This window comes from Nesoenas mayeri, assembly GCF_963082525.1.
Source record: "Nesoenas mayeri genome assembly, chromosome: 3".
NCBI classification, from domain to species: domain Eukaryota; kingdom Metazoa; phylum Chordata; class Aves; order Columbiformes; family Columbidae; genus Nesoenas; species Nesoenas mayeri.
In genome coordinates this window covers 100,468,538-100,485,311 of record NC_137544.1, presented here as the reverse complement: position 1 = coordinate 100,485,311, position 16,774 = coordinate 100,468,538, and positions in this window count along the sequence as shown.

The following is a 16,774-nucleotide window of genomic DNA, read 5'->3' as shown; positions in this document are numbered from 1 at the left end:
TGCATACCAGATTACTGTTCAGTTCCAGATCATATTTTATTCAAGTATATCTTAGACTTCAATTTTTTTCTTCTGTCATAACTTTCCTGTCCCATATTTATCAAGCAAAGCTTAACTAACAGCTCATTTTTAGTTTGTTTGGTGTTTTGTCTTTTTTTTTCCCCAATGCCAAAGACAATTTATTTATTTATTTTGTTTGGCAAATGGTAAAACTTTTTCTCACATAATTTTCTTAGCAGTTCTCTTTTGCTCTTGCTAAATACATCACTCCATTAAGCAATGAAGGCTGCTACCTCTATATATCACCCTCCCCGCCCCCTGCTCCAAGGCTCACTTCATTTATCACAAAGATTCAGTGGTGAAGCAGTTATCATTTTATTTTGTTGCTTTTTTAATGGGACTAATAAAGATAGTTTTATGAGGTTGTTTGTGAATTAGCATCTATAATTTTCCCTTTGCTCTCTGAACTCTCTGTCTGAGACCCTTGGAAAGAACAGAACAAAGTGAGTGCAAATGAATACAAAACCATGGGAAATGCTGTGCCTGATTTTGTTCTGCTCAGCAGTTGGAAGAGAAGGAGAAACTTCAGTGGTGGTGCTAAGCTTATTAATGCCGAGTGAGGATTAAGGCTTTCAACCAGATTAGATAATTAGCATATGTATTGTCTGAACCGAATGGAGAAAAACAGGCTAACCAAGCTCTTCAGAAACGCTGGTCCAGTTAAACAGTGTTAGTCTGAGCTTTGGATGCTCAAGTTTTGATGTGGGAAACTCACTTGGCTGAGCAAGTGGCTCCCAGAGGGCCAGAACTGAGTCAGACCTAAGAAGTCATGAGCCTTTTCCTCAAGATGTAGACTAGCATGGTATCTGCAATAATTTTGCCTGTTTTAAACCTCCTGTCCTCTCCAGTCTGATTGAGATGAGCTGCCAGGTTCAAAAGTAATTGAAGAAAGGGACAAACAAAGACTCACTCATGCCCTCATACACGTGTCTACACACACACAGAGAACACGATTGCATAAACTCTATTTCCGCAGGAAGTTACACTAAAACTGAAGTAAGTGTTTACACAAAACAGCAAAGCGAATCAGCCTAGTTTCTGGAAGGCTTTCAGCTGGATCCTTGTCTTCTGTAAATCAGTGTGGAGGGCAAAGGAGCTGTACCGATTTGCACCAATTTGGGGCATCTGGCCTTTTTTCTTGACTAGTCCATTGTATATCCAGTCTTTGCAAAGTGAAAATGTCAGGTTTTTGAGACCAGGATCAAAGATATGTTGGAAAGAAAGTTTGCTAGGGAATTGAAAACCCACAAGGGATAGAACATGAGGGCTAAATAATATTATTTTAAAGTAATGGCTACAACATTTTCAGGAAGCTTGCTTTCCCTGGATACATCCCATTTTAAGGCATCACTGTTCAGTCTCATAAAGAACGCTATTGCTGACAAAATACCCTTCAGTTCTTCTTGCTGTTTCAATTACTGCATTGATCAATTTGAAATGTCTGTTTGCTTGACATGACTGTGAGTGTAAATGATCTGAAATGCGATACAGCGTTGCAAGATGATTTGAACCACTCTTTACATCTTTCTTCCTTTCTTCAGAAGGATGATGGTGAGCCAAAAAAGGAAAATGAAACCTGACTTAGGGAAACACCTCCAACAGTTATGGCCTGACTTGATTCAGTGTCCTAAATAAAATTACTATGTTGCGTTTCATTTAATGACAAAAACAAGCAAACAAACAAAAAAGGAACCACTGAGTAAGTTCCTCTGACCACAGTTTATTCGGCAGCCTTTGGTCCCCGATGATCTATCTACAAGATCTATCTATCCTTTGCAAGCTGCTGAATTTGTGTATATATAATTGTGTCTCTGTCCTGGAGGAAACCATTGTCAGGCAGGACCCTGAGACAGTGGTTCAAGTTACACTTATTTCTCCATTTCATGTACTTCCAGGCAACTGAAACCTTCAGCTGGGGTCTTCATAAAGAAGCAAAGAATAAGACCCAAACTGAATTAAGATTCATGTGCTGTATAGCACAGAAACTAGCTCTTTAGAAAACAATGTTATCTAAGATGACAAGGAACTGTGTTTATAACATGTTCACTCTACAATGCAGAAGAAAAAGGTTACAAAGCAAAAGACCTGAACTTTAGGTCAGTGGCTCCTAAAGAGTGTTGAGATGGGTACCCAGTTATTTCTTTGTAAGCTGAACATTGGCACTGACATTACCACACTATAACCTTATAGAGAAAGTAATTTGATTGACTACCTAAAAGCAAGGGTGTCATATGGAGAACAAGACACCTTTCCTCCAGTCAATGAAAAAATACATCTAAAATGTAAAAACGAAGCCAGCTTTTTTGGTGTGGTCTTTGTCCTTGTCTAATGAACTGATCTGAACCATAGCTCCCAGAGCCTGCCCACCATAGGTGAGACTGAACAAGAAATCAAGTATTGTTATGTGTGCATTTTCACAGAGGCCAGACACCAGATTCAGCAAAAGCCAGTCATCTACGTAGTGTGGAGATTGTCTGAGCAGGTATTAAATGTTCTGCACAGGTCAAACACATCTCCTGAAATGTCCGACAAAACCATAATTCACAGGTCAAATCATGACGAGTGAAAAGTATAACCCGTTTTTGCCTGAGGTTTTTTTCGACCAACAGGCTGTAGGCTTTTCTCAGCTTTTTCTTGTTTCTTCATTGCTGCAAAGAACCACAGTAGAGAAATTAAGATCATAACCACCTGGCCGGATTCTGGTCCAAGAAATCATACTTCCATGAATGAGAATCTGGGGCCAGGTGATCATTTGTTATAATGAAACACAAATTCATGTCATTCCTCGTCCCCAGCCCACATCAAAGTACTTCATGTCAAGTCCCTGCACCCTGTTGTTTCTGCTACTTGCTAGATGTGTGTTTGAATCTGGCTGACCAAGAAGTACTGCGAATGTCTTCTTCTGAGGAGATATTTTCTACTCTGCAAAACAGTTTTGATTCAGCCAAGCTTCAGGAAAATTTATAAAACAGAGCTGACATCAGCTCAAAATCCAGGATCTGTGCACCCTTAGGCTTTTGGAGAAGTCCAGTCATGGAGCCTAACTTAGCCAATCTCACAGCTGCTTGATAACAGCAAATTCATCCTGAAAGTGCCTCCGAGGAGTTTTATATGTGCCTGACAGGCATCACTTGAAGTGTTCCTCCTCTTGCAAATGGTGCCACCAACCTGATGCAGAGTGAAACAGCCCTTCTGCTGCTCAGCTCTCTCTTTACTGATGTTTCCTCATGAATCCAAGTACAGCTCTGGCATTTCCCACAAGGGTACCTTGTTATCTGCAGTAGTTATAATGTATGTAAGGGTAATATTGAGGAACTCCTTGTGCAGACTCTCTTCTATCTTTCAGAACATTTTCAAAATCTCTGTCCCAGTTGTTTAAAGAAAATGAAGCTGTATGGTTAGGAAAATTGTCTGAAAAGATGCAATGTTTGGCTGATTTCCTCAGATCCAGAATGTACTATGTGTTCCTTGGATAATGGACAACATACTGGGTAGTTCCAGATAAGGTATCCAATAACTCTATTTTGTGTCCCCACTTTTCTTGCCCTTGTTCCAGAGAAAATTGGATGAGTGCCTGAGGAATAATTTTATTGTGAAGAGAGTTATTATGAAAAGGTACTCTGCTATTTTTCATTGACCTCTAAAATGAACTCCCTAATTAAGTGCAAATGGGAAACTGACTTGGAGCAGGTTGTCTCTAATCTTGGACAAGACAGATACAGTAAAGTTTATGAACTTGATAGACCGAACCTGCCAAAAGTCGATTTTGCTTTTCTTCCATATACTGCACATAGGATATCTATAACATGTTGCTGAAAATTCTGAAAAAAAGGATTCCTTAGACATCTGTTTGCACTGAAAGTTAAAAAAAAAAAAAAAAGGAAAAGCAGATGATATTCCAGATGATAAACATTTGTGCAGATTAATCTTCTATGCAGTAGCTTTTATCTTCTTCTTAAATAATCTTTTCTTCTTACTGAGTTGCAACATAATTGTAAGCAATTGCACTCATATTAAAAAAAAATATGTTCCTATGTGCCATACAACTTATTTCTACTGAACTTACACATAGGGAAACTGTGTTAACAGAAGAGACTGCAACTATTTCACTAAACTGCAATATGCAAATTTTAGTTCTTGCTGGAAGTGAACGTAAGGCTTGAGGTGATGTTATAGGAAAATACGAGTACATTACAAGTGAGTTTCTGTATACATGCATATAGAGCTACCGGAGATTTGCTACTTTGAAAATGATGGACAAAAATTTATGGTACTGGCTCACGTGGGTGTCTCAGACCAAGAGGAAAGTGGTATAAGAATAAAGAACCCACCATATGGGTTCACTCCTTCTACATGGTCTGAACAATGACAGTCCAATATCAGAGAAACACTTGAAGTACAAGGTTGGAAGCTGGACCTGAGAATACCCTAAGAGGTAGGGTAGGTGGCCCTACATGGTGCCATGCCTCCATGACACCATGCACCCATGGCAGACACCATCATGGCAGCCAGATGCTGGAACCCCTGCAGCTCAGTTTCAGTCACTGTTCTGTTTGCCCTCCTTGCTTCTTCTGCTTTTTAAATTCTATCTTATTTGACCGTAATCTTGTGCCTTGCCCTCATTTTATGGCCTTGATCTCAAGATCTAGATCCACTCTCGTGGTCTCCACAAATGCTCCTTCAGCTGATGTTCTTCACAAGGGAGAGGGCACTGCGAGGGCAGGTTTGACATTAGGCCAGCAGGCTACAGAGGGTTTCTCTTACTACTAGACTACACAGCATTATGAGCAATGGGAAACAAGAGGATTCCAAGCACAACTGTGAAAGCTAAGATAATTGGAATACAGGCTACAGAATTAATTTAGCTTCTGTCTGAAAAGTTTCAGGGTTTTTTTTTCCAGACCTCTGGCTACCGCTTTGTGACTGTGTTTCTGTTGTTTTCCACAGTGGCGAAAACCAGCAGTACCTCTGCTGATTCCAGTGTGAACCTGATGGAAGACAAGACTCAAGAGATTTATTGATCTGTTTTATCCAAAAATATGTAGTCATCATAATCTGAAATGTGTTTTGTAGCTATCCACATAAATTCAAATGCTGTTAAGTAACACAAATATGATGTCTCTTCACCAGCCCTTGTAACACATCTGCTGGAAAGATCACCTTTCATCAGAAAATAACACTTTCTTTATGAGCAACTAAACTGCTTTGAAATCTTTTTTGTTTCCCAGGGATGTAGGTTTTCTCCTAGAAAAAAAAAACCAACTTTACTCTTGCTCCACAGGTCTCTCTTATTAAGATCTTCATTATTACTATCAAGAAGCCTGACAGTACTATGATAGTCACTAATGAAAGGTAAAGTCAAAGAGCTAAACAAAGGGCAATTTTCCTCTTTTACATCTGCAAGCAAAGGCAAGCTAGAAAGTACAGTTACAAATGCATGAGAAAACGGATGCTTCTGTCATTAGAACAGACTGTTGTGGTAAATGACTGATATACATCAATGCAAGTGCATGAAAAAGATCTCCAGTATTGTAAGATTAAGAAATAGGGCAAGAAATGTCAAGTGACATGAGAAAGGTCATTAAAACAGATTCTGGGGTTAAAATTTGCTCACACTTCTGTACTTCAGTGCATATAAATATTTATTGCACCTTTCTTTGCACTCAGGTATTAAGAAGCCTCCAAGTATGAATGCATATTGTATGCTGTAGCATATCTAGGGACTGTGTGGTGATTTCAGTATGTTCTGAATACAAGAAAAGCAGGACTTTAGCACAGATTTACTACCTGATATTTGGGAAAAAAAACGCAACAAAACCAAAAAAACCCAACCAACCAACCAAAACAACAACAACAACAACAACAACAACAAACAAAAATCTTTCCATTTTCAGCACTCTCTCTTGCAAAATGCTGAATGGCCTCAATTCCCCTGATGCCTAGAACCTTGTATCACATGGCCCTAACTATGGCAGTGTGATGTGCATAAACCAAGGGGTGCCTCACAGGTATACAGATGGTACGTTCGCTGAAAGTCAATAGTGGCCTCTCATGTGCAGAAATGAGAAGATATTGCTGTAGAAGCTGCATATAAAAACCACATCTAAATTTTCCTGTGCTACAAAACTGCTCCTTAAAACTACTTTCCATAACAAATGTCATCATTTAGTCTAGCAGATCAAAACATGAATAGAAGTCCACCTGTGCTATTCAAAGCCCTTGTGCTGCCAAACATTTTAAATTTAATTTAATTTGTTTTACATGTACTTATTAGCACCTAATTCTGGGTTACTTCGCTAAAATATTTCTTAGACCACTGGTGTTTTCCCAGTAAGTCTATTTTTGGCTTAATTTGTCTTGACTTTGTCCTGATTCTGGCACTATCGTGATCTTTTCCTCTGGATTTCATATAAAGGAGTTCCTGACATTTACGGAACAAACACCTGCTGAGGTCCCTTGGACATTTTGAGTCCAAGAAGAACAATAAAAAAGGCTTATCTTGAATGTTAGACTTGGTAAACTGATTTGTTGTAATAGGCAGAAGTGCATCATGATCCTGAAATGGGGTTGTTCCCTGGAGTAAGCCCTAGATGTCAGGTGTCATGAGAGCGTGAGAACACTTACCTAATAAACAGAGATCTCTGTGACAGTCTCTCCACTGAATTTTTCGCCTCATAAATATGTCACTTTAGCTCCATGTTCTTTTTTGAGAAATTTTCCACCAACTCTGATGAAATGGAGTTAACCTGGAAGTATTTAAAGACAGAGCTAGGCTTCCATGTGCTTTTGCTGGAGAGAGGAAATATTAATTAAAAAAATCAGGTCCAATTTTGGGATGAGATATATTGGACCATCATGTTTCATCTTCATTTCATCCTCCAGAGGTTGACTCCATGGTCAAGTACTGCCATGTGGGGGAGTTCAATCAGAGTTTGTCTCTGGGCTTCCAGAGCTGCAAATGCTTTGGAGGAACTGTAAGCAGTGGAATGGAAGAGACTAGAAATCTATTTCAGACTCTGTTACAGGCTTCCTGTGTTGCTCTGTAGGCAATCTTTTAGGTCCAGGTTTTCAAAAGTCATTAAGTAGATATTTGGCAAATTGATTCTGAAAGAGTGTTGGTTTGTATGACATCCAGCTGCTGAAGTTGCACATCCTCAGTTCATGGCTGTCACAGAATTCTGTAGCATGCCCTTTAAATACTCACTTTGAATACCAAATAAATATATTTTTAATACTTTTTTAAAATAAACGTGACTTTTCCTTCACATGATAGCAAAGATAAACTAGATGCTGAATACGCAGACATTCTTCAGATCGGGATAGTGATTACTGAAAGACTTCCAAAGAGGAAGGGCTGAAAAGTGTGGAACTGTTCAGTTTGGAGGAGAAGGCTAAGACAAGAAACACAAAGAAGAATTTCAAAAACTAATAGAAGGAATAAAGAATGCTGCTGCTTTGCATTTCTTTATGCTTCAAAAGCGCCAATGGATCATGTTCTGGCAATTAGATGGACTACTGGGCTAAATGAACTTCTGCTTGAATCCCACTGGGCAATTCCTACAGCAGACATGGAAATGTGATGTGTGATGCAGTCCAAACCGAGGTCCTGCAAATGTGTTCTCAGTCATTACTCATCTTGAGGGAGTGCAATGCACTCTTAAAGATTTGTAAAGTGCTTGAGATTCTCTTCTATAGGGTGTGAAAAATCATAAGTGTGTGTGAGTGTGTGTCTGCACGTGCTTCCTTGAGAGGGTTTTAATTTATGGACAGAGACTTTTGCACACAAATAAACACAGCCATACATAGTTTCATGTCCTCTTGAATTAACCCATCTTGCCGGACCTCAGTGTCATGGACTGAATTCATTCAAGATAATGAAAGAGGAAAACAGAAGGATTAGTGGAGTGAAATGGAAAGTACAAGTGAACTTAGGGAACCTGAAGGTGTCTGGACCTAGTCTATGGAAACTGTATTTTAAGTGACAGGTTTTGTCCCAGCATCTGCCTAGCACAATTCTTGACACAGGTCCAGTCACAGCAGTATCTATGAGTTCCACAACTTAAGACATGGAAGCTTTCACACCTTCACAAGTAGTCCTCTGGACAGCTATTTTCTATTTTCTTTGCTTTGTTTTCAGTACTATCACCACAGCAGCAGTTATACTCAAGATTATGTGTCATGTTGAGTTATAACTTGATCATGTCATGTGTCCATCATATGTTGACATTGGACTCAAATTCAATGATGATCTTCTATGAAAAATCAAAGGGATTAGTTATAAAATTAGGTCCTTCCCATGAAAGTAAACATGATAAACAAAGCATATTGATTTAAACAAAATTAGAATCAAAAGTTCTTTTAAATATTGCTGGCATTGGAGTTTAGCGCTATGGTTAAAGACCACTTGACAAAGCTGTTTCTATGCTTAAAGCAAGCTGCTAACAAATGAGATAATATTTCACCAGGGTTTATTTATTATCATATTCAGTCTGATCAAGTTTAGCAGAGGAGATAAATACAGAGTTTAATTGTTCACATATTAGCTAGCTGCTACACAGGCAACCTTTTCATTGCTGCTTAAATATCACAATTGTGACTTGTTTTACTCACAGATCAGAGTAGCCCACAGAAATGGCACCACTGAAGCCAGCTTACTGTTTGCCAAAGGAATTCACCCCAAGTCCTAGGAGTTTCCAGTGTCTGTGCTGTTGTTATCAGCAAGCTGTAGAAAAGGATCAAAAGGAAGATGTGTGCCTAGAAATTGGAAACGGATTTAAAACTCCTCACTCAGCAGCTGCTGAAGAACAGACACGCCATCGGACGTTCGCAGATATGAAGCCGCCTCACCCTATTTTTCACACAATGTTTTTCTTTTATATGAAATAAATGCATAGATTCGAGCATTCCAGAGCTGAAAAGTGGTGCTTGTACCTTACTCAGAAACTTAAACAATTTCTTCTGTGTCCTCCCTCTTCCCTTCCATTTCCTCTAGGTTTAACAAAGTCTTTGCCTCCTGAGCACAGTGAAGTTCAGCTTTGCTGATCGTGGCTTTAATGCTGCAGTCTTCAACCTACTCATCTGAGCTCCTGCTAACTTCAGCAGCACCCTATCAGGGCTCCAGTGAGCTCTTATTAAAAACCGTTTTTGATATGTGCTAATCTGTTAACCTCTTCTTTCTCCTGCTAGTGACTGGTATAGTAAGGGAAGTTAACAGTAAGGACAATATATTTAGAGGAAACATGGTACTCTTGGTTTCACTTGTTGGTGCATAAAAGCTTGGGAGTGTGGGAGAGTGACCTGCTTGATTTGCAAGTACACAAACCATCTGCTGAGATCTGAGCAGACTTTATCAGGAAGATGGCTCACTTCTCTGCCTGTGCCTGACTGGTCCAAAGGGCTTTTCTCTAGTCCAGATCAGGATCTGCAATCATTTATAAAGCTGTTCAGGAAATTGAATTTCTTTTCCTCTGAAAAGAATATGGACTTTTCTTTTCTTTGTTTCAATAAAATCATTCGCAATCGAAGAACAAAAATCGCAGCCTACAAAAACCCTGCTGTTTCAATTACTGAAAACAAAACAAGAACCTCCACAAAACCAAAAGCAAACTTCACTTACTAGTGACCTCAAGCAGTGTTCCTAAGACTTTGTTCTTTTTAAAGTTGCTTTTTACTGAAAATGTTCATCATTTTTTTTTATGAGCAGGGCCTTAGACCTTCTGTTGTTGGAGGCAACAGGAGATCTGCCGCCGGATCAGTCCTGCACTTATCGAAATGAGGATTTCCCCAGATGATCTCTTGTGTAGTAACTCTCTGTACAAAAGTTACAGAAGAAATAGAGCTATAGACCCAGAAGGCATTGACTAGAGGACAGCAGATTTTCTCAACACCTGTACATTAACAGCGATCCAGCTCAGACAAGCCTTGCAAGAAGGATCCTCTCCAGTCACATACTCTTCTGGGCTTCAAACGGTGCAGATACAGATTTGATACCTGTTCCATTGCAGAGCACCCAGGAGGAACAGCGCTGACCTCCCGCAGAGTTTTCATGCATCAGCACTGACCTGTTCCTCTGAAACCACTAATCCTTGACTACTTCTGAATGAAACAGAATATTAAAAGAGATTTCCTCCTGAGCCCAGTGAAGAGCTTGAAATTCTTCCAACTCTGCTAGCCTGCTAATCCTTAAATTATATATGTTTTTTTAATCTGGTCTAAGTGGGTGTCTCTGCTTTTAGTCACTGACAGGTATGCCTTAATTTTGGTGACTGTTATCCTGGAATTTCTTCAGCAGTACAGCGAAGGGTAAGTTACTTCTCTAGGTTCATCATAAAAGACTGCCATATATTTTAAAAAATGGGTACTTAGGAACAGTTCTCAAGACTGAGTTGTGCAAAAAGACCTTCCAAAGATTTAGACTTCAAATGGCAATAGTCCTTTGAGTCTTTTAGAAGCTATCAGCCCTGGAGCTTTTATTTAGGCTCAAACTTAGTGCCTGGAGTTTGCAAGCTTCATGACCTGCCTGTGGTTTGCAGGGCCAATGCTGGGAGCCAGCAGGCATTCAGTCCATTTGGAAAATTGGGCCAGCTATCTAAATCCGGCCTGCAGAAATCTAATCTTAGCCAGAAGTTTGCACCATTTGTCAGCATGCAACTCTTCCTTCTCCCCTCAGAGGTTTTCCAGATTGCATGTATCACATTTCATTGGGAACTCCTCTTATTTTTTGAGTAGTCTTATGCTTTTTTTTTTTGGTTGCTTGTTTTTGTTTTTGGCCAGTTCTGTCAAGAGATTTCATAAGGTAACTTCATTAAACTTAAGGAAGTTACCACACTGACAGTTTGCAGTGTGTTGTGAAAGGTGTAGTGACTTGGAAAGTCTGACTCGTTGTCAAAATGAAATGTGCTAGTGCTGTGTGTAAAAACCCACTGGCTCCTCAGGGAAAACAGTGAAAATATTCAGCAAAGACACAAGCCTGCCTTTGTATTGTGTGTTCTCTGTTTCTCTTCTTCTATCTTTTGCTGTGGAGGCCCTCTGATAGAAAATTAAGGCTTCAGTTTTTTATTTCCTTGGTAAAGCAGGGCAAAGCACTTGACGCAATAGCAAATCAGCCAAACATGGGAGCATAACTGCTAGAAGTTGTTAAACATCTCTCATTTGCAAGGAATCTGAGGTGTCTAAAGGAGCTGTGTTGCATGGCAGCCTTCTTGCAGGGTCCAGATGCTGATCCATGCATTAACTCACACCAGGGCCATTGTGTGCTCCTAGTGATTCCCAGGATGTCTGGAACTGAAGAACATAGGTGCGAGCTCCCCAAGGACATAGGTCTGTGAAAATGTTCACTACCAATGTACCTGTTGTAAGAGGTTTCTTACATCAGGTGCTTAGCTTAACCTACAAGTGCTTATATTGGTTCCTACATCTCCTAAATCATGTTGCAAGGGAATGAAAACCACCTTTTATAAGCCAGTGAAACTGCCAGTGAAGAGCAGCAGCGGAATCCTCTCTCCTACCCTGAGCCCATCACCACCACTGTGACACAGGAGTAGTTGCTGGTGTACTGTTTGCCCTTCCATTTTTCCTTGAGAGCTTGCCTTTTCCTGTAGATGATTTCCTAATCCAAACAATGTACAGAGCCTTGCATAGAACTGAACTCCATCTGAGCACACCTGAAGGTATAAACAACACTAAGCTCCAGGAGTGTCCAAAGGAGGTGGTTACTCCTGATTCAAGTTGCATGGTAGATTTCCCAGTATAAGATCCATGGTATTGATCTTTGTGCCAAGTGCTGTAGGAGTGACCATGCATAGCGCTTCAGATGACCGTGCTCCACCGTTACTTCTACATTAAGACTTCAAGAGTAAGCTGCCCAAAGAAAAGAGACAGTGCTGCGTAAGCACCAACTTATATCTGTTTTTCTCAGTCACACACATTGTTATTTTGTAAGAAGATGACAGATCCATGCCTTCAAGGAGCAGGAAATTCCAGACCTCACTGAAGCTAATGATAAAGCATTCATTTTTTAACAAAACCAGAGTTTATCTGTTCTCTTTCTACCTAAGTGAATGAGGTACACTGGAGTGTCACACTGCACTTCCAGGGGACAAAAACCTTCCTCATTGCAGTAGCTGATCAGGTTGGACCCTGATGAATGTGGGTTTACTCACTTGACTTTTCTTTATGAAAAGCTGACATTTTTTTCCCTGACCCATGTAAGACAATAACTCGTTCGTTTCTGTCCAGTCTTAGTTGCTCTCATGGCAGCTCTCTGGAGGTGGAAATGGTGCTGATTGCAGCTTGAGTGAAGTACCAGTCCTTACATTTTAGCTCATGTATGCCTCTGATGTATGATCCACTATTAAACAAGGAGTACATGCTGACTCTTGAAAGCAAGATTAACAGTTAAAAATGCAAGATGAATGTGCCTGGCAACACTTCCGCTGCTATGCTGCTAGCAGAAAAATAGCAGCACAAAATCTTCAGCAATAAGGCAGTGTTTTTTATGAAGTAGGAAGCATAAATTACACAAACATAACAGTGAACCTTTAAAAGGCAGTGTTGTGTAAGACATCCTCTGCATTTAAAACACTTTCTCCTTTGAATTTTTCCTCGTCTCTTCAATTTGTACTCATTGTTCTTAACAAACAGAAACAATACCAATGAAGTTGCACCAGATGAAGTCAAAACCAGTAGGAGGCAAAAGTCAAATAAGCCTTTTAGAAGTGCAATTGTTGTCTTTTTTTTAAACTAAAAAACCTGCTCTCCTATATTGATATAGCAAGAGGCTAATGCTATATTCATCTAGAAGCAGAGGGTTTTGTCTGTTGCACCCCTGCTGCAACTCTGACATGAAATACAACAGGTGCACCAGGCCCATGGGGTGCATCAAGCCCTGCAGCCACGCCAAGGCCCTGGGCGAGCTGGCAACCATGGGGACATGGAAGAGCTGTCTGTCGGTTGCTGCTAATCCACTAGAGGCCATTGTGACACAGAGTAAAGGGTGCCTGGCCGAGCATTTCACTCCAGCGCTGCTCAGCCATCCTCTTGCTTCTGTTAAAAATGATGAGCTGAGGAGTTTGTTTAGTAGATATTCAAGGGGCGGTGGAGTGCAGAAGTGATTCCTCTGGAAGTTGTGAAATTTCCCATGTATTAAGGAGGAAATTCTGTTAGGCGGAGGCTTTGATTTGGTGGCGTAGTTTGCGTTTCAGCGATGCAGAGCGTATCTTACTGTGGCATTTTGAACAGGACGTGCAGTACTGTGCAATTATTTGAAATCTAGTAAAACATCCTATTTTTCTTCCTATTTACTTTATTTTAGAAAAGTAGTTGCCTAAGGATTGTTGGGGAAATACTGTGACGGCAGTTAGAAGTTCGCTAGTTTGCACTGTCTCTTTTACTCATCCATGAAAATGGGAGAAGAAAAGGGGGATTTTTGAAGGAGAAACGTGTTTCTGATGGGGTGGATGGTGAACTATCAGAAAACTTAAAAGAAAGTAAAAGACATGCCCCATGGGGCAAGGCTCCTGGCCGTGTGAGCTTGTACATCTGAATGCAGACAAGGAATCATCTCTAACTGCTAAGCCTGGCATCAGAAGAAAGACCTGAGGCATTTCAGTAGTCATTTCCTTTTATCCCTGCGGGTACCTGAAGATACAACAATAGCATTTGATGCAATGCTGTACGGTACTCAACCAAGTATAGAAAGAGACAGCTTCCATTGAAGAGAAACCCTATCAACCAGTCTAATTAGTATTAGGTAATTCTTCATATCTTTTCTGATACGGACTATACAAAACACACAAAAACTTAAAAAAAATAAATAGATATATATATTTATAAGAAGATGTTGTTTCAGAAATCAGTATAGGGACATTTTACGTCTGCGTGAAAAAAAAGACTGGAAGGTCTGAGATGATGCGGTGTCATCATGGCAGATTATTTCTTATGGCAGCAATATCATAATCTTTCTTGTTTAGGGATTTAGAAAGCAGCAAACCCAATGAACCTTTCTGTGGTCTTCCTGAGACAGACACAGATTGGGAACATTTCCACTGAAGTCAACAGACTCGAGAATCACATAAATTGGTGTATGTGGCTGCAGGATCAGGCTCCTCATCTCAGGTGAAACATGAATATTGCCTATTTTTCCTCTTTCACCTGAAGCACTTAGAAACACATTCGTATGTGGAAAATACTTCTCTGGAAAAAAGGGATAGCTTCTTGCATGTCTGAAGTATCCCACCTGTTTTTAAGGCTGTGCAATGGCTGCTTATTGTGTGAGTGCATTGGGGAACTTGGTCAGTGAGTGGCTGTCAACATCAAGACTAAAATTAAGGAAAGCAGGAAACACTGATTTATTACCCAAAAAGCAAATGTTTTATTTATGAAATGGAAAGTTTGCACACACATGTTTTCAGACAAGAATATTCTGAGGAGAATGCAAGACACAGAGAGCAAAAAATAAATGCTTGCTAGCTAGGCAGTATTTTTTAGATAGAGAAACATTAATTTAATGAATAAAGCCGCAACCCTGCACTGTAGGCCCCGTGTTTTAAAAGATTTAGAAAGCTAATATACTATGAATCCAGCCATATAATCCTGTGTTCAAAAAATGAGAAATAATAATAACGATGTAACCTCATCCTCTGTATTTCCTCATTTCCTTAGGGCCACAGTTTCAAAAGGTCTTAAAAAACATAGCAACAATACATTCCAACACTTCCCCCTGATTATGGGAAAGCACCCTGCCCTCCAAACCTAGGTAAGTGTTGACATGCTCAGTACCTCCAACCTTTTCCTCTATGAGCAGTTAGAGGAACGGGTCACATGTGTGGGTGATAAGGGTCAGATCTTAATTTCAGATTTTGGGCCTGGCCCAGCAAGCATGTAAAATTAGGCTCGGGGTCTGTTATCTGAAGAAATTTCGTGGATTTTCACTGAAATATTGCGTGATACTTAGCACTGCTACCAATAAGGTTTTGGGGAACTGAGCTCCCTCTGCAAACTTGGATATTAATCTGCATATACAAGAGAGTGCATTTCCTTTTAGATTAAAAGGCACCCTCCCAAGCTGGTCTTTTAAATTACCTGTGAAGCCCTCATCCTGCGATAACACCGTGCCTGCCTTCCCCAGGCAGATTCCTCTATCTACACAGCAGCTTTGGGCTCTTTCTGGGGTTACACACGACCTCAGGGATCGATCAGCATGGAGCTTACTGGAAGATTGATGGCTCTGAGAAAAGTGAAGGGAAAGTCAGAGTTGGTTGAAAACGTTTAGCACTTTCTCTTGGGAAAGCTAGAAAAAGCCTGAATAACTGACAGGAACAGGAGCAAGCATGGACAGACCTCTAATGCACACTGACTAAATTTCAAGAGTCCTGTGGACCTCAGTAAACCACAAAGAAAACACTGTCTTTTAATAATAATCAGAAGCATCTCTACTTGTGCTGAGTATTTAATTCAGGATTCTTGGGTGAATATATAGGTATTTACTTTTTTTTCTGTGAGTAAACTGAGGAATTAGGAAGCACTTGGCAGCTGATTTTGTGCAGATAACAGCTGCAGATCTGGATCTATAATCTAGCAATCCTCGTCACTAGATAACTGCTTCAGAGTGCAATGAGAGTAAATCATCTTTCTTTTTAAGCGTTATAAACTAAGCCATGGTTTTGGTTGTTTGGTGTTTTGGTGTTTTGCTTTATTTGAACATATTTGAACCTGTTTTTCTCTTGTCTTTGAATCTTCTAGGGTAAAGTGAACTCTACTCCAGTGCTGTCATCCTCTAAGTAGCTTCTGAAAACTAATTTAATTGGATCCACTCCTTGATTTTAAAATCAGGGAGTGCAAAATTGTTTTGAACTGTTGTTTCATCAACTAATTTTGGTTTAGGTAAACCCTATGAGGGATTTGGCTGTGTTTATGATTTTGTAATAAACATTCAAAATACTACTATCAAAACAGCCTCTCCCCAGCTAGGACAAAGCCACATCATCACCACAACTTTTTCGTGACTACAGCAGCACATGTTGTGACAGAAATGCTTCAGTCTTGAGAGTAGCTACTTCCCTATTTTTTTAATTGTCTCTTTGTTCCAAGAATATTTGCCTTTCTTCTTCTTCTTTTGTACAGCTGAAACAGAGTTCTCCATTACATCGTACTTCAAATCTGCATTTTCCAGTCCGTGGAAAAGACTTCTTCTCAGCCCATGCTGTAACTTTCTGGAGTAATGATTTTTGTATGCAGTGAACAGCGCATCATGCTTCACCCATAACTGGAATGTGCACGGCTTTGTGAAGTTTCTCAGAATGACTCAAAGAGTGGAAGCAAATAAAAAACCACAGAGATATTTGTATCTTAAATGTGCTTCAAGTAACTGCATTATTACCACAGTACCTCCCAGGCTTCCCGTTTTTGCAGATTGCACATTGTCACCACTTCCTAAATAGCTGTATTTATTTAATGAAACTAAAGGGTTTTATTTAATACCTCTTGTAAAAAACACTTCTCCTTATCCAAGTCATTTAGGTCAACATCTCCAAATTTGGGTCTCTATAGAATCCCACCTTAGTCCTTATTTAGACACACATGCAAGTATCTTCATTTTTAAGGGAGCAAACTGAAGCATTTTTGAAAACCAATTTCCTCGGTTGCCTGACTTTGAAATTAGGACCCAGCTCACCAGTGCAGTTAAAACAGCAGGTGACATGAGAGCCCTCAGTTA